This window comes from Anas platyrhynchos, chromosome 2, assembly GCF_047663525.1.
Source record: "Anas platyrhynchos isolate ZD024472 breed Pekin duck chromosome 2, IASCAAS_PekinDuck_T2T, whole genome shotgun sequence".
NCBI classification, from domain to species: domain Eukaryota; kingdom Metazoa; phylum Chordata; class Aves; order Anseriformes; family Anatidae; genus Anas; species Anas platyrhynchos.
In genome coordinates this window covers 11,701,067-11,718,055 of record NC_092588.1, presented here as the reverse complement: position 1 = coordinate 11,718,055, position 16,989 = coordinate 11,701,067, and the positions used below count along the sequence as shown (strand labels likewise).

Sequence of the window (16,989 nt, the reverse complement as noted above, 5' to 3'; positions counted from 1 at the left end):
CGATGAGGCTGAGTGAAGATAAAAAGATAAATTGAAGATAAAAATGCTCTGGCAAAGTGGTTGCTGCGACTCACTGAATGGTAAAGCAGTGCAGTTGAAAAGGAATCTAATCCTTGCTTGAGGTTTGTGCTACGATTTATGAATGATAATAAAAATGAGGCTTCATTCCACAAGCATCAGACCCACCTCGATTTGTTAGAAGCACAACAAAGGCTTTTTCTCCTCCTCCTCCTCACTCATTCTGGTTTATGACTTACCTTTCTCATGTAATTGGGCTTTGCAAAGACTGACTGGCCCTGACTAAGGGACAGGCTGGCCAGATTAAGTGTCCTTCTGAGATCTTCATTGCAAACTGAATCCCTTCCTAGCACAGTGAGAATATAAACAGATTCATTATGTTGTCTCCACCACAGGCAAATCACCCTTTTCAGAAAGAAAGGGGAAAAGTGCTGCCTGAAACATGAGCTGGTTCGAGATGGAAGGCCACGAGGAGGTCTCCAACCCAACCCTCTGCTCAGAGCAGGGCAGCACTTGGCTTGGAGCTGGCTGCTCAAGGCTTTGTCTGGTCATGAGGACAGAGACTGCACAGCCTCTCACAGATACACCTCATCTATGGCAGAAAACATGTTGCGACCACTTTTCCGGCCTCAAGCTGAGGGACCTCACTTAAGGTTGCCGCTGGCGCGGTGCTGCAGTGTGACACCTGCTAACACTGCTGAAAATGTGTCCTGAGCAAGTCAGAATATCTTTTCTTCCTGATAAATAACCCATTTGATGAACTGAAGCTTACATCATCTCACTGGTGCTTGACTAACCTTACAATAATAGCACATTGTCCCCACGTACTACATCATCTGAGAAGCAACCTCTTCAGGCTCAGTTGCATCAGGACCAAGACACCCAACTGATGGAGCTGATGGCCAAGCCACAAGGCCAGCATCTCCAGAAGATTATTGTCAGCAGAGAGCTGTTTCCATCCAATCTGAGAACCTTCCAGTCAATTGATAGTTGTTCATCCTATTTTAAGCTTCATTTAACAAGGACCTGGCTTAATCGGTAGACTCCCCAAATAGATGTCTATCTGCGTGTTCATATCTCTTTCTATTTGTGTTGTGCACAGGGGTGCATATGCAGCAGACTTTTCCTGTACTTTTCAATACTCCTGCAACCAAAATGCTTGCCTTACATAATGCTTGCCTCATTTGTAGATGTCTGCTGAAATTTGTTAGGAACAGCATTTTATTTTTTTTTTTAATGTAACTGAGATAATAAGCCAGTTTATCACTTTTAAATTTAATAGATGTCAGGAAAATGATCACTTGGTCATTAAATTTTCTGTACAAGTAGATTTCATCTAAGGAGAAAAGCTGCAATGGAAAAATCAGATTATGGCTCGAGAGGAAAGGTAAGTCACCTTTCTTTATGTATCAGAGTGTCCTGACCTCTAATTTTTCATCCCTTCCAGTCCACTAAAGGGCTATACTTTGACTACTTGATTCAAAACCTAACATGAACAGGGCCTCTGGTACAGAACAAGATCCAGATACAGACAGGGTTAGCAGCGTAGCTGTACCTGGGAACTCAGCTCACTTCTGCAAGGCACTGTTTTATTCCCTTTTCCCTCCAGCATTAGAAACAACTTTGCTTTGCTTTTCAAAGCAACAGAGTAAGCTGTTTCTGAGTAGCCCTTCCTCCCTCCTGAGAGCCTGTAAAAAACATATACTTTGTGCAAGTCTGAGTCAAGACTAGTGATTATTTCATTGTTCTCCCTTTCTCCCACTCCTGCTCAGCCTTTACACCTCTCTTCTTCCTTTGCCTGCCTTACGTTTTTCTTCTCCTACTCCTTCTTCGCCCAGCTCCACCTCCCTCCCTTTCTGCTTTCTGGCAGACGTCTGCATTGCAGCCCTGTCTGGACCTTCAGCTGTCAAGACTTCCAATTTAACTCCATATTTCATAATGAATGGAGATTTGTTCACTGAGTATAATTGCCAATACCCTCTCACCGCTTTTCTGCCCTTTCTGCCCTTCCTCACCAGCAGCCTCCTCACACGAGACCAGAGCTTCAATGGGATGGTTTCTCTGGGTTGCTGCCATCTACAGCAGGGACTCATGAGCTGATGGACAACATCCCAATAATGAACCATGTGGAATAACAAGTGCCAATGTTATGAGCCACCAGCCTCATGTGGCTTACCTTGATTCACAAGTCTTCTACAAATAGTTAAAAGACTTGTAACAGCAATGAACTACATGTATGTGCTGTCTCACCCATTTGTTATCCAGCCTCCCTGATCATGGCTTCTGGTGTGAAGACAAAGCCCTGGCATGGAAATGATGTTTTATGAAGCTGACCTAGTTACAAATCAGCAAGCTGGTAAAGCCTGCCACAAGGTTAAAAAAAAAAAAAAAAAAAAAAACACAAATAAACTCAATGTGCAGCTCCATCCAATCCCCGGCTTAAAAGACCTCAAAAGATCACATTCAGATGGCAATTTAAATATGATTTATGGCCTTCAGCTTTGTTCCTGGGGCACTGAGGTTTATGAAGGTTAGTTAGCATGCTCAAAATTACTTCAAAATTACTCTAAGTACCTCTGAGCTTCCTCTGCATGGTTAGGCATAAAAGTAGCATGGGGTGGGAAATGATTAGCAAAAGGGAAATAGCTTTTCAAGTGAATATAATGCTGAACAGAGGAAGGACTGAAGGAAAATGTGTATATCCTCGTAAGGGGGTGTCGAGAGGCAGGAGACCTTTTCTCCATTAACACCAGCGACAGGACCCGCGGGAACGGGGTTAAGCTGAGGCAGGGGAAGTTTAGGCTTGATATCAGGAGGAAGTTCTTCACAGAGAGAGTGGTTGCACACTGGAACAGGCTCCCCAGGGAAGTGGTCACTGCACCGAGCCTGTCTGAATTTAAGAAGAGATTGGACTGTGCACTTAGTCACATGGTCTGAACTTTTGGGTAGACCTGTGCGGTGTCAAGAGTTGGACTTGATGATCCTTAAGGGTCCCTTCCAACTCAGGATATTCTATGATTCTATGATTCTATGATCATTTATGTTGGTCCTTCATGCCTACTAGCAGAGAGGTATCTCATGGGACCGCAAACTCTCTGGGACAAGGACTGTGTCCTAGATCTACAAATACAAGAGATGGTGTCCAGGGTCCTTGCTATGGGCTCTGCTTCACATCACAGAGCCAGATGTGGGGTGGCCCAGCACACCCAGTCCCCAGTTCACCTGGGGCTTTGGTGAGAGACCTCCAATGTTTTATTTTCAAGGGCAAACATCCCTTTTTCTCTCCCTCTATGGTAAAGCTTTGCTGCTGTTCCAAAATACATAAGCAGACCTAGTCAAGCATAAATGGAAAGACTGATAACCCTTCTTCTCTATTTATAACCTCTTCATTAGGAGGTGTCAAAATGTTCTGTAAATGTACCCTGTCCTCTCCAGACGACACTCTGCACACTGAGCAGGGTGCAGCAATGTGTGGGGACTCATCTGGAGGCTGCAGAGGTTGACGACCACACGCTGCCTTGAAGAGATGCCCCAGATATACAGGGCTTGTCAGCTTGTTTGACAGCTCTTGAGCCATGTTGGTGCTGGGGCTGCTGCCCTGGGACATGGCAGGGGCAGGGGGGTGCTTTGCAAGTAGAGGTGAAGCACCCAGATCCTCACTGCAGATCTGATGGTTGAACCACTAAATAGTATTTTTCCTCATGGTTCACAAAGAGAAACCAGGCTGAGTTGCTCTGCACATGTACCTTGGATTCTGGGTGTCTTTGGGCAGCTACAGAACTGCTTGAATCCACCGGGCAGCTGAATTCCCTGCTGGAATCCACTGTTCGAGCCCTATAGTATTAGCTGTCTCTTCACAGCCTTGTACAGCCCCCATACAACCGACCTTTCTGAACTTTTCATCACTGCTTCTCTCAAACTTTCATCCTCTGTTTTAATATTTGCCCTCGGTGAGGTCCCATTCTCGCATTCCCCTGCTACCACGTGCCAGCCTGGAAGAACAAGCCCTGAGTTAACACAGAGGAGGTGAAGTAAGATCAAGCCACGGATATTGCCACAAGAATTGCTCTAGGCCAGAGTTCAGATGAAGCGAGCAAGTGGTTTTGAAATCTTTGTGCATTTCTTTTATGCCCTGTGTCACTCAGGACTCAATTGTGCTGAGCGAGCAGCCTAGCAATGCTGAAGTCGGGTAACATCACCCCCTGCCCTGCTCCTGCCCATCTTTTCCCCCTAACCTATTGCAGAGATGACAGAAAATAAAGACCTCACGTAATACAGCACCTTGCTAAGTTCACATTCCCGCTATACCAGGTATTTTGCAAATCCACCGAAGAGCTTCCATTGTCCCAAAAGCTCACTGAAATTAACTGGCTGCTCAGTATTTATACATCCATGATCCTGCAGAAAACGGTAGAATTAGCAACAGTTTGGGTCTCTTGTCTTTCCTGTGTCCTCAGGCCTCTGAAAGTCCCACCCACAGTGGTGGGATTGTGTCTACAGCTCTTACCTAACACGCACCAGCAAGAGCTTCCTCGGGAAATACGTCTTCCTCCCTGCCGACAGACTGTCGCTATGTATAATTCTGCTGTTATCTGTGAGGGAGGCAGAGTGAAAATCAGTCAACAGCAACATCATAACAGAATGCAAAAATATGTTTCAAAAGCTATTTTCCAGGGCTTTTGGGGGAGAGCATTTTGTTTATATAATGATATTTTCAGATTAGTGGATAATTAATAAAAGCTGACTACAAAAGAAATCATTTTGAAGATGGACTAGCTTTCAAGACTGATTAAAAAATGTGTTCAGGTTTCACCTTCAAGGAAATCCAAATATTTGACCAAAGGGAAAGCAGAGAAAACCAGCAAGGCTCAGTGGTCAGCCGAGAAGAAACGAGGGCAATGAGGGCAATTAAAGAGGCACAAGCTGCTGCAGTCTTCGTTGTGTCGCAAGTACCCACAGAGAGCAAGATCCTGGGCCACTGCCTTCACTGGCACCTCAGGAAAGAAGAACAAATGATGGAAATTTATGGATGCAGCTGCACTTCCATCAATACCTCTGCTTGTAATAAACGTAGAAGACTTGCAAGGTGCTTTGCAAAATCTCCCCATAAATTCCCCAGCACAGCACAACCTGACAAAAGGCTGTGAAGCAAGCTTTGCTGCAGAGCTCTGTGTATGGCTTTAAATTGGAAAGAAAAATTATTCATAGGGGGCAGATGTATGGTCTAGGGCTTTTCTTTAGCTGAACAATGGAATAAAATAACTCCTTCACAATAAACAACACCTAGTGCGGCAATGAAGCCGGCCTGATTTTCATTTATTGATAAAGCTCTGCCCATTTTCTTTCCCTCCACTGCAAAGAACTTGCAGGATCTCTCTGTCTATGGCTAATTCTAATTCCCCAAGAACATGACTGTCTTCTAAAAAGTAAAACAGTGCTGAGAAATGTGTGCTTGCGATTCATAGCGTGTGTCAGATTAGGGGAAAAGTGCACTGCAGCTTTCTATCATTTGTCTGAGATGATGGATGTTTACCCACCTTTCCACACCACTTTCCACATTTTATGGGCCGAGCACTTACAGCTCCCATCAAATTAGTGAGAGTTATCGGTGCCCTTCACAAATGAAATAAATCAGTTCATTAAAGAAAACTCATTCAATTCGAGAACACTGTGGCAGCACAGGCCACCCATCAGCTCCACTTGATGATGAATCTCTTGCTCAAAAGGAAGCTTTTTGGGTATAGCATCAAGAAAGCAAGGACTTGAAACCTTCTCTGATAATGTGAGCCTGACATTGTACTGTGGCAGAGCTGGATCACAGGAAACCAACACCTTTTGCCAGCCTGACCTAGAAGGATGATGTTTTCCTCTCCATGGAGAGAGGCAAATGGATGATAATCACTGCGGATGAAGAGACCTGCAGGAGGAATACAGCAAGAAAGGTATAAGGACTTAGAAGCAAAGCTGTTATTTATTAAGCCAAGATGAAACAATCCTTCCTCCAATTTGCTCGTGGTTTCAGTGGTGTCACAAGCAGAGACTTAGCAAAATCAGTTCTGCAAGCAAGCCCACAACATGTGCATTTATTTTTGAAGGGCTGCTCAATGCTAATAAGACACGGGCACTATTTAATACCTTTATTTGTTTAATGTTTCCCGGTTATTGAAACTCCCCCTACAAGAGCAGTTTAGGAGCCCTGAATAAAGCACCAAGGGTTGCATATGAATACTGCTGCCTGTCTGGAGCATTATTCCAATGGTATTTTAGCGTGGTGCATCCGTGGCTTGAATAGATCACTGCTTTTATTGGAGAAACGCTGAGCTGTTTCAATTACAGGTCTTTATGGAGTACACCCTTGGGGCTCATGGTGACTGTCTGGAAAATCAGTCACTTTATGGCTTCTTCATCTCACCGCAAACTGCTCCGGACTGTGTCCACCGGCAGAGTCCAACACTCCTCGGGAGGCCTGTAGAAAGACAAAAAATCCTAGGTACAATCGCAGCATTTCACACGCTAACACATTGGTTTTGATGACTTTCTGACATGAAAATCTTCAGATCAGCTCTCATCGGGTTTAGCTGTGTAGGTTTAGGCTGACGGTTGCCAGGGCTGTTGTATAACTTTAGTTTTCTCAGTTCCTGGATCACTGTGAGATATACAGCCCCTGCTCATCCAAAGTTACCCTGCGGAGGTAGGGACTGCGGGTTGTCCTGTTGGAAGCTGCACTCCTGGCAGTGTTGGGGCCTGAGAAAGTCCTCATGTGTCCAGAGGAGTGCTGAGAGCACTCTAGGCTTCGACTGGCCCATGCTGAATGGGGACTGAAGCAAGGGGATATATTTAACCCATGTGATGTTGGAGAACGTGGCGTTCAACCCACAGGAGGAACAGAGGAGGAGGTGAGCACCATCTGCTGAAATCTGCAGCCAAGAGCCTTAGGGGGAGTAAGCAGAGATGTTTAAACAGCTCTGGGGGAACAAGGGAAGTCACCACAGGCTGAAAGATTGCCAAAGCTCCCACAAGAAGAAGGTGGCTACCCCAGATCACTAAAATAACCATTTAATTTAGAGTCTCTGTCAGCATATCCTAAGGGGCCACACTGTAATGCCACAGGGGTTTGTGAAAGGAAGGTTTTGACGTTTTCCCTGCAAGATTACAGATTCTGGTAAAGTGGCATAATATATTCTGGACTTGGCTGAGACACGTGACTGTTGCGGGGTATGTTGATTAATCAGTATGAATGAGAGATGTAGGCACTAGGATAAGTGTTGGATGGATTAGTGGCTGGCTCACTGATGGGTCTTCAAGTGTGCCCAGGTGCAGACATAGCCAGAGGGGACCTGTTGAGTGCAGGCTCCTGCAGAGATCAGACTTTGACTCAGTACTAAGTAAATGCTTTGACTATGACACAGGGTTTTTGGTGGTAAAATACACAGAAAATGAATACGACAAAGTAGAAAATGAGTAGGAGAGCAGGTTACCTTTGCAAAAAGTCATCTGGATTGCTTGGTAAAATGGCCATGATCCAAAAGGACATGTTTTAATACAGGAAATTATAATAAAGTAGGGCAGATGGATCACGATGTAACAACTGCACGAGCCTCTCTACAGCCTATGAAGGGAGCCAGAGCCACTGTCTCACATGCAGCCATCAGACAGATGGAATTTGGGATCTTGGACAATGCTTGTACCATGCCACTCTGCCTAGCTCATTATCTGCTGCACCTTCTCCCATGTGCAATGCAGAGTGAGGTTCAAGGTTGATTCCAACTCCTTGAGCAGCAAGAAGCCATTGTCTTAAACACCTTGGTCTTGCAAACATTTAAGCACCTGCTCTTGCATGGTAACACCACTATTCTGCAAACACCACGCTATATCACACACCCGTAAGGCAACACAGAGCACTTGGCAGTTTTGGCTTTCACTCACACTCCCTAGTGGTCCCCAGGCTCATTTCCCCATATGTTACCGAGAAGAAAGGCAGTCTGGTGTCTAAGTATGTCAGTTTGGGAGTCAGAAACCATTTATTTTGACATGTTTTTATGTCATTCTGCAGAGAGGCATTGCTTTTTGCGTGCCAGCCTCCTGGCTGCATCCACCGTGAGCCTGCAGCCCTGGTCTGGTTGGGACATTAGGGCTCTGCAGGGCCTTGCTGCCCACCGTGGGTGAGGTGAGGTAGGCAAGGATAGTGCAGGCTGAGCTGAGCCTGGCCTTTGGGGAGGTTTTGTGGCTGTCCTCATCTTCCCACTCTTCTCTATGAGGTAAAATAGTGGACAGCTAATGAATTTTGGTTTCAGCCTGACTCCAGTCCATGCCTGAACAGCAGCAGATACCCACCTCCAACCTGCACACACAGTGCCTGAGGTGAGGCCGCACAGCTCAGAGCAGAGCAGGACAATCCCTGCCCTCACCCGGCTGGCAGTGCTGGGCCTGAGGCACCCAGGGTAGGGTTGGCCCTTAGGGCTGCCAGGGCACACTGCTGGCTCATCTGCAACGTGCCATGGACCAAAACCCCCAGATCCCTTTCTGAGGGGCTGTTCTCCAGCCCCTTGTCCCTCAGTCTGTACGTACAGCCAGGGCTGCCCTAACCCAGGTGCAGGACCCAGCACTTGCTCTTGTTAAACTTCATATGGCTGGTGATTGCCCAGCTCTCAGATCTGTCACGATCTCTCTACAAGGCCTCTCTACCCTCAATGGAGTCAACAGCTCCACCCAGTTTAGATTCATCAACTAACTTACTTATTACACCTTCAAATCCTGCATCCAAGTCATTTATGGAAACATTAAAGAGAAAATAAGAACCACACTCCATCTGACCTATTGTTTTTTAACAAAGAACACAGGCTTTTGACCTTTATTGCTCATAATTTGAGCCAAACACAAGCTGAACAAGAAAGGCAACCTCTGCTTACCAGAGATGTTCCCAAAGCACAAAATTAAGTTTTCTACATAAGAATGCCTATCCTTTATTAATACTTTGCCATTAGCAAAATAATTTCTGCCAACATAATTGGTTTTACTCAGAATTTTCTACATAGTGCAAATAAACAGTGTGCTAATTGCTTGCTGCTTCCATTAGCATTTAATTTCATGGACTAATCAGAAGTACCTATATTCAAGAAGAAAGCTTGAATATGTAAAAATCAGTTTGCTGAAATCTCACCCGTTCTAAAAACATCTTCCTTATCTCTATTTTTTGAGCCAAACCCTTTTGCCTGCATGCCCTCCCATCTTGGTTACAAACTCAGAGAAATCTTGTGCTTCCAGCCTCTCCTCCTGCCCTGGAGGATTAAAAAAAATAATAAAAAATAAAAAGAATAGCTCAACTTTATGTCTTAGCTCAAGAAAATGAATCAAGTGGAAATGAATACAAATTTGGCTGTTATGATGTATTGCTGAAAAACTGGAACTTGAAGTTGAAATTTAGGGTTTTTCCTCATTTAGCACAAGAAATACTTTCTGCACAGATTTTAGGATACATTTCTACAGATATTAATGCTTAACACAATCCCTCGAGGAAAAAAAAATGTATCTGGTTTTACAATTGAATAAAAAGTATAGAGAGACAGAAAGAGGACTGCTGATTTGCTATAAATACTGGGCACATTTTTCCCCTCTCAGGAGAAGCAGTCAGTGTGTATTTTTCATATTCAAAAGATCCATGGCAGACCTGTTGCAAATTAGTATTTGTATGCAAGCGAGCAGCTGTCACCTTGCTTTAAGGAATTTGACTACTTCAGTGTTCGAAGACAAGAAGGAATATGTCAGATATGAAAGATCACTCTTTCCTGAAGCTGTTTTGAAAACAGGAGCCTTCACCGCTGACTCAAAGCGAGTTACATACAATTGTATGGTAGCAAAGACCAGAAATCTTGTTTTTTCTAACAAGCTGGCTTTGTATCTTCCCTATTGCTCACTTAAAGCCCAAACAGAAACACACCACTCTCAGTGAAAGCATTTCTAGTGATGTGTTGAGCTTTGAAGCAAGTATACAGAACAAATTACACCTTTTGGGATCTTATGGAGCTGTTTTTAAGCAGGAGAAAATAGAGGATGGAGCTATACATGTGAGTGAAGTGTAGGCAGCAAAACATGGAGAAAGCTTTTTATCATTTTTTTATTATTATTTATAGAACCATGGTGTAAACAAGATCTTTTAGTTTAACTTGCAAGTGCTTTTTATGCCATACAGAGAGACTGAGCCTTACAAAGCCAAATCAGCTTTGCCAGCAAGCACGTGAACAACGTGTGTGTTACTGTGGTGGTGTTTAATGGTTGGGTGAATGCATGTAGGAGCTCCAAGAGCTCTCAGATGCTTTTGTTTGCTTAATGCCTTCTGCTGAGGGCAACTCCTCTGTTACCACTCTGGCAGGTTATGGGTCAGCCATTCCCCACCCTGGTGATTCTGGCACAGCAGCTTGCAAAAAAACAGCACCAGGACTCACTCCTCACTTCCCAGAGGCAAGGTGAGGCACCCTGCCCTGATCCATATGAGCACATTGAGAAACCTGAGTTCAGGCCAGAGGTGCCCGAGTACAGCAACATTCTTTGGATACTTACACAAATAAAGTCGCTGAGACTTTCAAAAACACACAGAACTGGTTTGTGTAATCCTGCCCAGGAGTTTTCCTGCTGAGTTCAAACAATTCAGAGCTAGCTCAATCCCAAATATAGCCTGAAATTCTGCTTCAGAGAGGTTCATTTCAACTCGATAAAATTGAATTACTTTTCTAATCTCTGCCAAGTTTTGTTCATCATCTTACAGATTGAGGAACTGATATTTGTGCAGCGTTCAGTAAATCAGAGCCCCAGAGTCGGGCAGGGAACATGCCACCACCATAAAATACAGCCAGGAGGACGGGTAACCATGGTAGGACTCGAGACATAATCAGTGCAAATCAATAGAAATACCCGATCGTAAAATCACTGTCACCTCTGAGATCGTGATAAACAGCAGGCCTTTCAAAGTAGAGCTGTGTTGCTGTGTTTACCCTTCTCACACTCAGACATTTGCTGCTTTTCAAACATTTAAGTTCATTTGTTCTCTAAATAGTGCATTCGACTCACCCCTGGACATAGTGATTTTATAAAGAGCATTTCTTTTATTATTTTTTTTTTTTGCCCTTTCCTCGCATGTACCAGCCCGTTACAGCAGAAAATAACAGTATAATCATCTGTTATTTTCTGCTCAGTTTTTTTTTCATTGATAACTTGGCTGCTGCACAAACAAGAACCCCTTTTATTACTTCTAGGTAGGCTGATAAGAATTTTCCTGTTCCACTGTGTACTGCAAAGGCTTCAGTTTTATTGGTGTTTCGAGTCGATCTTGGAACACTGTAACAGCTACCAAGGTGAGGAGTTTTGGAGAACTGAGAATTTAATTTGTGGAATTCACTCTTTAGGTGTAAACTCTTCATGGTGCTCTTGCAGTACAAAAAGATGTTTAGGAACTGGAGTCAATATAGGAAGGCTGAAATCCTGATTTCTGTGGGGAAGGCAGAGGGGGATTTCATAGAGTCATAAAATAGCCCAGGTTGGAAGGGACCTCAAAGATCATCTGGTTCCACACCCCTACCGTGGGCAGGGACACCTCCCACCAGACCTGGCTGCTCAGGGCCACATCTGACCTCGCCTTGAGCACCTCCAGGGATGGGGCATCCACAACTTCTCTGGGCAGCCTGTGCCAGGGCCTCCCCATCCTCTGAGTGAAGAATTTCCTTCTAATCTCTAATCTAAGTCTCCCCTCTTAGTTTAAGTCATTTGGGCAGCCTGCTCCTTGATGGCAGCACCCATATGCCTTAGCTTGAGTCATCTCACATGAACCCAAAGGAGAAGCTGCATGTTGTCAAAATGCTCCAGAACTGCAGGTTTTACTCCTAATGATGGGGTTTAGGTTTCCCAGCACTGCCTGTGTGTTGCACTGGCATCTCCATCCTGCACAGGACCAGGGCAGGACCCCCAGCCACCCCCACGCACCTTGCAGTCAATATAAGCCATGGTCAAAGCTAAGGAGCACCTTTTTAAATAAAAAGTTGACAAAGCAAAAATACATCGATTTGTTTAAAGAAATCACAGCTATCAGGTGTTACACTCATAACTCCCTGCTTTCAGCCTGCTACTCTAATCAAGGTTTGTAAATTGTAATTCATTTTCTGCAGCTCCTTAATCATGAGTAACCACAAGTGAAAAAGAAAACAAAACACTTTTGGATGAGATAATGCGTATACACGTGGATACAAGGAAACGTACCTTTAAAAAATAATAAAAAAGGAATTTCGCTGCTGTTGGAGTGAGGCAGAGAGCAAGGCAGGACCCACGCCTGGGGTGCAGAGGGTTGGGAGTAGAGAGCTTTAGCAGCACGGCCTCCTTGGGAGGTATTGCAAACTGGTGAAGATGCCAGTGAAGGTGACAGAAGCTCACCTCCTTGGAGAGGCACTCACCCAACACAGGCCAAGTCAGCGAGTGCTGCTTCTGCCTGAAGCCAGCCTGCCAAAATTCATCAGTGGGCTCCTCCCATCATGGGAGGCAAGAAGAATTAGAGTCACAGCTGCGGGAGCTTTGCCGCATGCACACAGCTGCATTAGGACAAAATCCCTGGTGCCAACACAGGAGGAGACGTCATCCCTCAGAGATGCCAGCTCACCTTCCTGCCCCATGACTGCATCGTCTCCCTCCCTGTGTAACGCAGGCAGTGCGTGATAAAATGCTCTCAGCCTCAGGTGCACATCCCTTGGCACGTGTGAGGCTTCTCATCTGAATCCCCACTGACCTCCTGCAAAGGCTCGACAGAGACTGGCGGTTTTCCCAGGCATTTAATTCACTGCAGATTTTAACTAAGCATCTCAAAATAATAGCAAGAAGGAAAAAAAAAAAAAAAAAAAAAAGAAAAAAAAACGCCACTCGTGTTATAATTAGATATGCCAGAAATAACCTCCCCATTTTCCTGACACTGCTTACATTAGTATTCATTGGGCGTGAAACGCTGTGAATAAGCTAATGAAATGATTCATTTGTTCATTTGCCTATGCATGTTGATAACTATATGCCAAGAACCCAATGATTTGTTAACAGCCTCATTTATTTTAAGGAAGCTGCTGTCATTCATAAAGCATTGGCCAGCTGCCGTGCATCCCTTCACCTTTCCCTCTCGACTTCATAAATCTCTGATTAACCTCTCAAGCACCTTGGGCGTTTTGTGAGGAACACAGCAGTATCTGTTTGCAAACCACTTTGCTCACCTTGCAAAGGTTTCTCGGCCCCTGCCCCTCCCAAAGCCCATTGCACCCTGCTGATGCAGCTCATTACTTCCAGCCTGCAAGGACATTTCTCATCAGTGTGGTGCTTTGCCATTGCTCTGTGGAGGAGGAGAGGAAGCCTTAGCTCTCCTCTTTGCCAACCAGCAAGTATTAGTCATAAACCAGCTGATTTGCTTCTGCTCTCGGTGTGATTTTGAACCAGTTGGTTGTTAAAAGCTGTCATTACCGTCCATTACACACAAGGCTCATAGAAGAGCTGCCCCTCGGCTCCTGAATTGGGCAGGGAGGCCACCAGCAAGCGGTGACTGGCAGCCTTCTCATCCCCAAGTGCTGTCAGTGCTTACTTGGCCTCTCTGGATATTTCAGACAAGTGAGTTGGTGCTTTGGTCTCTTTTTATGTGGGGGCACTTGAGGTATCGAGCTGAAATAACCTGGTCAAAGTCACACACGAAGCCTGGAGCAGATCAAGAAATGGAGCATGTGTCTTGCATGTCCTAGCTTGTGCTCCAGGTCCATATGGCATGCTTCATCTGAAATATTACCAAACACAAGAGAGATATTGGGCTACCAAGAGGAGCTGAATGAATTATAAGGACTGGAAAATATAGAGCAAGGGTATAAGGGAGCTATAACGGTGGGAAAGCACGAGGCACTTGTAGGGTGCCACTCCAACAGCAGGTGGTTTGTTTAAATCCTATATTAGTGGTTTTTTGGAAGGAAGATAATGCTGGGCCTGGCTGTGCTCAGAAATGTTCTCAGAAACTTCCCTTGGTCTGGATGACCTGAGGAAGTCATTTCATTCTTCAGGTCTCCAGAGTGAGCTCCAGGACTTCTCCTGGCCCTTTCCTTGCAGAACCTCGGTGCTGGAGGCAACCCGTGCCTACAGTGGCTGCTGTGAGCCCTGGCATGGGAGGGCTTGGCAACGAGAAGCAGCCTCTGCTGATGGGACAGAGCCTTCCCTGTTGCTTTCCAGTCTCCTATCCAGATTGAAGTGACATGTTCAAGGACGCTGGTGCACTAAGTTGTACTGGAGTTGTGCAGTGAGGACTCTGATCCCACTGGCTCACAAATAAAAGACTGATGAATTGCACTGAGATGATCTTTACCCTGAACACCTCTCCTTCACACTGCACTAGAGCTGGCTTCTCTCTCCTACTGCTCCTGCAGCAGTCTCCTCAAGGACCTGCTGTGAAAAATGAGGATGGGGAGGTTGACTTGTTACCCATGCAATTCAAGTCAATAAAATATTGATACCAGCTACATAGCTGAAAGAGAAATCAGACTTCTGCAGGTTTCTTAAATTTAATAGAATTTAAATAATAACTGAATTCAGTTGAAGTGGGTAGCAGTAAAATCTTTTTATGCAGTGTTTCTAAATGAAATTTTGTTTCACTTTGATAGTAGCTAGATTTGTCTACAGGTTGAACTCTGGCTGTTCCAAAAGCTGAGCGAAAACCCAGCATAGCCTGGGCTCCATCATTAGAAGAGAAAAACAAGCTCCTGAAGGCAGATGCTGCCCTTGCTGTAGCAGGGACTCAAGTAGGTGCAATAGCTCACCCCTGCAAGATCAACCGCCCTCCACTGAATACAGGGGGGAAAAAAAACACCACCACATTTTTTTACTAACAACAAAATGAGCCTGGTAAACCTTAACAGAGCATCTTCTCTGAAAAAGCACAAAAGCTCTGATAAAAGGTACATTGGCTCAGGCACTTATTATTGCTTTGTCTGCCTCTCTCTGCCCTGTAGCTTTCTGTTTGACAAATGTAGGAAGACAGTGTGGTTTCCACTGTAACATAATGGAAGCTGTAATTGAAAGGTGTCCACAGCTCATTAGAATGGTTTTTAAATGACAGGGAGTATTACTTTGCTGTCATTACTTCTCATTTAATGATGATTCATGCCCCAAAGAGATTCTGACTCTCTATGGTTAGCCTCAACCAACCAGATGACTTTTACTTAACAGTCTACAACATAAAAAAGCAAGTTTTAAGGGAATCATTTATTACAGGTGTAAAACAAGGACAAATAAATAATAATAATTAATTAAAAAAATAGATTACCCACTAGAAGGGTGATTTCTACAAATACAAATTATGCAGACTGAACTACCAAAGGCTAAAACAACCCAAATTTGACCATCCAGGATGACTTTTTCTGTAAAAACATCTACCATTCTTGCAGAGACAATAGCAAAGCCAACTCCTAATGACATTGTTACAGGGTCTGTTGAGAAGCTGTTAGTGGCAAAACTGAAAGTCAGTGCTGCAGTTTTTCATGAACACTATGGCAAGAGTTTAACCTCCATAAGAAGTCATCAGAATTTACTGAGTTTCCTACTTGAAAACACAGGTGCAAAAGGCCAAGACAACCAAGCTCTGAGACAGTAGAAGAAAATAAGTCCTCAAAGGATGCTAACCCCATAACTGCCTTTATATGACAAGGAACTCTCTCCCCATCACTTCATTTCACAGTATCTCTCCCCTCAGTCCATGTCACTGATGAGAGCACAAAGAGGTTTCTGTAAAGCTGGCATGGGGTTAGGATTAGCTCTTCTGCACTATCCCGTAAAAAGAAGAAAAATAAAAAAGGATGGGCATGGGCATTCGGGAGGATTCAGAACACGAAAACAAACTCCTTAAACAAGCTTGTTGTGTTTATACCATTTGTCCACAGAAAAAAAAAGATGCACTTAACCCTGACAAGTGAAATGCTGAAGATGCAGACTCCACCATCCACACATTCAAGCTGAAGCTGAGAACTTGAGGAGGTTTGTGGGTGTTTCCCCTTCCCAATCACTGCTTGCTGCTTAATAAAAATGTGTCATGACAATATGTTAAGATAGATTAAGAACTTAGTATTTTGAGAAGCTGTCCAGGGAACCTATCAATCAAACTTTCTTTTGCAGCACTGAAACAATCAAATCTAATGTTTGCTCATTATTTTTAATGACATGATAGTAGTCATGAGCAAATTTTAATGAGCAAAAATAATTGATATTTAATCTGAAATAGGTTGGAAAGAGAGATAAGTCTGAGTATTTAATAAGAATTCTTATCTGTATGGATAACCATGGGAAAGCCAGATCAGAAGGGATTAGCTATATCCATGTTTAACTTGAAAATGTAATTTGTGAGAGAGCTTCTGAGTTTAACCTAAAGACCTAAAACCATTTTTGTGTTTTGCTATTTACTAGCCAGTTTAGGCCCACATGACAAAGCTTATCAGTCAAACTCAAAATTAAACACAGAAATGGATTTTGGCTTTTTGGAATGGTTTTCAGGTGCAAAGCATTTACTTGAATTCACAACTGAGGTTTTGAATCAATGCAGTAAAGGGCATTTATGCTCACCTGCATTAGAAAGAAAATAAAATAACTGCTTTTTTTTTGAAAAACTCTTCCTAAAATGGATGAGGTCCTGTGGGGTGAGAAGCTATTGAAAAGCTGAGCAATGAGATTTGCGCTTCATGTGGACGTCTCAGAGCTGAGCAACAAGCCAACTGGTCTGGAATGACGGATGTTGGCAGAGACATCTGAAATCCATTTAAAAAGTACAGTATAGTATATAATGCAAGCTCTATAACCACAGCACCTTCTCGGAGTGAGAAAGGCCAATTACCAGCTCTGGTCTCAGCTACACTGCATGCGCCACGGAAATCTCAGGGCTTCTGCAAGCACAGCAGTTTTCCTGTGCAATGCTCCTTACTGACCAGGAAC

At 44.1% G+C, this 16,989-nt stretch overlaps 2 long non-coding RNA genes across 2 annotated transcripts; one reads left to right on the top strand and one right to left on the bottom strand.

The window, feature by feature from the left end:
* Positions 1-640: 640 nt before the first annotated feature.
* Positions 641-12,768, bottom strand: LOC119716167 (uncharacterized). Its single transcript, XR_005263941.2, has 4 exons — positions 12,265-12,768; positions 4,526-4,610; positions 4,327-4,416; positions 641-4,010 (listed from the first exon to the last, which is right to left on the bottom strand). It is a non-coding gene; the product is annotated as an uncharacterized lncRNA (long non-coding RNA).
* Positions 12,769-13,217: 449 nt separating this feature from the next.
* On the top strand, positions 13,218-14,365 carry LOC110352904 (uncharacterized). The gene is made up of 2 exons (XR_002402661.4): positions 13,218-13,641; positions 14,079-14,365. It is a non-coding gene; the product is annotated as an uncharacterized lncRNA (long non-coding RNA).
* The last annotated feature ends 2,624 nt before the right edge of the window (positions 14,366-16,989 follow it).